We start from the raw sequence: 5,675 nt of genomic DNA, 5'->3' as shown, positions 1-5,675 counted from the left end.
TCACTTGGCATTCGCATGTCTGACACCTGGCGAGAGAAAAACTAAAAGTCACCACTTCCGCAGCACATAAATTTGAAGCGCTGCTCGTTTTTGAGGCTTCTTGATCCCCTCCAAAAAAAAAAAAAATGCAACAAGCTGGGAGGGCTGAATAAAAAATAAAATACTAGACGGTGTCCTTTCATTTTTCCTCTTTTCCTTTTTTCGGGTCACTTTCCTCTCGCATTGCATGCCAAGTTGTTCATGTAGTTTGCAGTTTTTGTTTCGCCACAATTTGTTTTGCTTTGGTTCACCGTTCTCACTGTTCGTTTTCCACTTTTCACTTTTCCGTTTAAGCACTTGAACTTAAAGCTTTTGCGTTTTTATGCCGGGTAGCGACGAGGAGCAACAATTTATCAAAGTTATGGCCGTGGATCTGAAAGTGGAGCAAATGTTTGGTCCCGCCATGAACCGTCCGAATAAATATCTATTAAAACCCTTCAAGTCTTCAGATGCAAGTGAAGATTTACGGGACTCCGGACTCCTGATAATGGTGCATTAGCGTGTAAAGCGTTTTCGATGCACTTCCCACGGAGACAGTTCCATTTCCATCCCTTTTTTGTTCTCGTTGAGCGTCCAAGGACCAAAGTCATTACCATTGTCAGCACGTAAAGCTTGCTCGCATGTTCAATATGTGTTTTCCCTGCCAGTGTGAGTGAGTCGGGCTTTTCGCGGCTTTTCCTTGCATTATGCCTTTGACCGCGCTTTTCCTTTGTCTCTATCTCCTTTTCTGCTCCTGCTCCACAAACACCAACTTAAAACTCAAGCCCAAAGGTGTACCGCCCTCAAGGAAAATGCCACTTGAAAGAAATTGTTTTTCATGCCCCTGAGCTCCGCTCCAAAAGGAAGGATGGAGTATATTAAAGCAACGAGGCTTTAAACATTTTTACCTGGCATCGAAAAGTTTAGAAAATAATGGACAAGCCATTAAAAAATAATGTAAACCTTATGTATTCAACCTTTTTTAACTTGAACAATATTAACTAATTATTTTCTTGATTGTTACTTAATTAAAAATTATTTCTAAGTTTCTAAGAACAATAAAAAATACAACAAATTTAAAAATGTAGTTTATAATTTGTAAACACAAGTGAATAAGGACTCTAGGAAACAATGTTCTTAACGGAATGTCCCAATTGGTACTGGTATATTTTTATCGTGTAAAATTATATTTAAATACGAAAATACGATAACACTCTCTGAAATCTCCAGTTGAAATTTTTTTTTTTGTTAATAGTTGGTCTGGGAAAGTTTTGCTGTCACTTCTTGCGCCGCTTTAGAGCTTATCAGCTCATCGGGAATTGCCTTTGGGGGCTGAGCCGCGCCTGCAAATCGCACCCAGCACTCATCATTTGGTTCTTGGTTATTTTTATTTTTATGACTTCACTTCCCCTGGTAATGGAGCTCGGTTTACGTTTATTAGCATACTTCGCAGTGGCTTTGGCCGTGGCTCAAGGTGCGTTTAATGGCGGACATCTAGTTGCCTCCGCCGGGCACTTTATGACTTCATTAGGAAGCCATTTACGAGTATGTGCTTCAGATGTTTTCCGCCCGCCCATTTGCTATATACCACATATATATATATCCACCGATTCCAGAGCCTATCTCACTCTATCCTATGAGGGGCCGTGCTGAAGGCCAATTGATTTGCTATAGACATTGGTAACAAGAAGCAGACTTCGGGCCGAGAAATCGAGAGTGGGGACTCAAGGTGGCCAGAGCTAAAATCTAATGAAATTTATGCAGGCGCTGCATTGCGGCTAAACATGAACGGGCAGCCTCAAACTCTCACTCTTACTCACCTGGCCCATGTGGTGGCAACTTTTACCTGGCTTTTCCGCCAGTTTACAATGTGGCATGAATGAGTGTGGCTACACCTCGAAAAATTAGTGAATAAAGTTAATTTAAGCATGAGAACTCACAACACAATTTAATATATAAAATGATAACTCTATCCTAATTAAATATCAAGCAATAATACTAAATATGATCATAAAACTATATTTTTCAATTTATTATAATTGTTTCCTCAAAATTTAGTGTAAGACAGCTCATATATATATTCATTCTTTTATACTGTGCTGTAATTTAAACAGAATTTTCCCATTTAACATTTTTGTCTTATGTATTCCAAATCATCAAAGTTCGACAGATTTTATTGCACCCTACATAAAATTATCCAATTCTATTTTAATTTTTCCAATTCATTGTTATTAGCTTGGCTAAAAAGTTTGACTTAGCTAATTATGGGAACTCTTAGCATTTGTCAAGTGTACTGGTGACCTACATAGATTCCTCGCCATTGAGAAGGAAGGTGGAATGCGTTTTTATGAACACTCTGGGAAATGCCTTTGTCTCGGCTGTTGGCTTAGCTAAAACCCGACATCGATGGCCAGCTGGAGCCAGATTGGCGACCTGTTTCCACTTTCCGAGTTGCCCTAGTCGAGTCGAAATCCCAGCCCCGATCCGGATTCAGCATGTGGAAGTAACAGTTTAGCGCTCGAACAGGCCCCAAGTTGCATGGCGTTGGCACTTTTCACTTTCGCCCCCCAAAAAACTAAAGTCGAGCATATTTCTCTGGCAAAGGGAAAGTTTTCAGTCCTGGCGGCAACAAATACAATTTGTGCTCGGTTTTTAAAAACAAACAACTTAAAGTGCTCGGCAATGGAAAGGATGAGCATCCTGATACAAGGTGTCAGTCTCCTGCCAGACAGCCCGAAAGGAAGGAAGCTTTTTCAAAACGCCAAATGATAAATGCATTTTTAATGGAGTGCCCGAGACGCCCGAGGCGGAAAAGCGAGCATTTTCCGGCGGCAAGGCTTAGCGGTAATCGTGAATGGGAGCGCTTCGAAAGTCTCCTCGGGTTGGGCGGATGATTAAGCTAATGTTTCGCTCCTTTAAACTCGGGGAATTCTTGTTTCACTTAACCGAAGCTAGCAGACAAACAAATTGGCTCCCATTCTTCCCCCACACGTTGAACAAATGTTCGACGCGTGTGCGTTAATAAATTGCCTGAATTTAACCTTTTGCCAGGGCAATTGCCTAAGCATTTAGCTGTGCAATCAGGCCGTAATGCAATGAACCCCGGTGTGCCCTCTGCAATTGTTTCTACTCACATTTACAAGCGGCGTTTCCATTTAATCAATATTCAAAACACAAAGCCGGCACAAATGGAGATAGCAGAACTTTCAATCCAAAATTGTGGCTAAACAAAAACTAAATGGTAAGCAGAAGCGATGGCAAAAGGTCGAAAAAAAAGGGAGAGGGTGCGAGCGCCTAAAAGCATGCCACACAAATTGAAAATAAATGCCAGCGAAACAAAAAACGCCTCGCTGACCATTTTAATTTACTAAGTTTTGATGATGCACAAAAAGAGAATTGAGGGAAAAATAACCCAGCCAGCCAACCAGCCAGCCAGCACATAAAGTATATATATATGTGGTTATTTGATGTATAAAATGTACACACACCAAAGGTGGAAGAGTTCTGAGCAGTGAAAATGAAAAATGGCTTACCGTATGTGGGAGGGGGATTTGCCTTAGATAGTTATTGATATTTGTACGGTCGGTGTGGCCGGGCCAGCACCTGAAAGCAATCAATTCATAATGTTGTGGAGAAGAAACCCAGAAATGGCTATCCAATGACCAGAGCAGGATGAATTTATGGCCACTGGAGCCGAGATAGAACCGCAGAGCAATGTCATTAACTGGAAGGCGAAAATGAACCCAAGAACTGGCGGGGATGGAGGATAAATGAGCTGTTGATGGCCAGCCATAAGGATGCTGTGCGGATAAGCTGGCGAAATTGCCATAAAATTACTAACGAGTTGATTAGGTCACTGAAACTAAAAAGCTTCAGTGCAAATTGAAATGGTTTCCGGATCTCCACATAATTTGAGTAGAAAATATGTATTATATGCAGAATTTAATAGGGAAATAAGTGCCAGTGTCAGTTGTATTCTTAGGTATCAAATTTTATTATATCAAACATAAAACACTTTTGAGTTAGTTAAAAGAACTAAATACTTAATTCGACTGTAAATGTGTAGTCACTTTGTTTAAAAATACAAAAATATAATAAACTACATATTTTAAGATATTTAATTATGATAGCTTTTCTAATATGCAACTAAACCATCTTAACTTAAGCTTCCATGCCAAACAACAAGGCTTTTAATAATGAAAGCCTTGGGCTGGAAAAACTTTAACGTAGAGCAGGTGGCTTAAGTTTTAATCAGTTGCTTAGTATAGATAGGGAGGAAATAAAATACTTTTGAAGTTTAATTGAAAGAGCAAGAGAAAGTGTAATACATACATTTTTCAACTCTGCTGCAAATGATAAAATCGCTCGTTCCTTCGTCTTACTTATTGCCACTATAGTTTTTACTCCGTTGGGGCCATTTTTATTCTTCCTTTGTTCGCTTTCCACTTGTAGCCTGGCAATTATGAATTTTTTACTCTGCCTTCTGTTTGAATATTGCGCATTTCGTCTGGCCAAAGAAAAATTTATTAATATCACTCAGCGAATAAGTAATTTTTTCTTTTCAATAACAAAACAAAATCCAATAAAATGTAGTTTTAATTGCATTCAAAGCAAATAGCCTGAAGGGAAGGAAGTGAATTGTTGACGGCAATATTGGTGATGTCAGTTATGCAAAACTAACGCTGAAAAACAAAGGGCCACAAAAAAAAAACTGTGCAGTGTGGTAGGGGGTATTCACACGTTTTGCCGGCGCAGCAACATTAATAGGTAAAACAAAGGGCTCTTAACAAAAGGCTCTGCGGCAGGCCCAATTGGATAAGGACTAGCCCAGTCCATTCCCGCTCTCAGATTTCATACCATTCGCTCCATTGTTGCACTTGTCTGACAAACACAAAGGCCCCACAGAACCGGCTAATGTGTTGCACTTTCTTTAACGTCCTGCGGTCCTTTCCCCGCGACAACTGTTTCAGTTGTTCGTGCCAGTGTTGGTTTTGTTCCCATCCAGGACTCAGACAATGCCTGTTCTATCTGCAATAAGGAAATGGTTGTGTTCTATATTTAGGCGGCGGTGCCACGCCCTATTAAATGGGTCCGGGCTGCAGCTGCCCATTGTTTATGCCACGCGCGTTGATTCAATAAATTCCAGGGCACGTGGATGTTAGCCAGCGAGTTTTCTCGGGTGAACATTTTATGCCATTGCACTAGGTCAACGAATGTGTGTAGTAGAGATGGCAAAATCCTAGAGGCTTTAATACAATAACTCCTTTGAGGCAGTCAAACCGGATCTAATGGTATATTGCATTTATAAATATATTATATTTATATATATATTTTATATTTAAATTCTAGCAAAGCTTCTATGCAGTCTTATATTGTTTTAGAGTTTATCAAAAAGGCGAAAAAATACAACGAATGATTATAATGAATGAATTAATAAATATTTTCCAAAATTGTGCTTGCAAGAAAGCCTGGCGTACGATCGTAGTACATAATATTTATTGGAATATTGCACCCTAGTGAATGCTAAAAAAATATATTTACTATGTTTTATATTTGCACTGCAAATTAGAATCCCTATAAAATTGAATCAGTAACTTTCTCATTGGCATTTATCGCACGCATGATTAGCAAACCATTCCGCATATTACGCTCGCACC

This window comes from Drosophila elegans, unplaced genomic scaffold (genome assembly GCF_018152505.1).
Source record: "Drosophila elegans isolate 14027-0461.03 unplaced genomic scaffold, ASM1815250v1 contig_208, whole genome shotgun sequence".
Classification (NCBI taxonomy): domain Eukaryota; kingdom Metazoa; phylum Arthropoda; class Insecta; order Diptera; family Drosophilidae; genus Drosophila; species Drosophila elegans.
The sequence above is the reverse complement of the archived record's forward strand: the minus strand, read 5'-3'. Positions refer to the sequence as shown.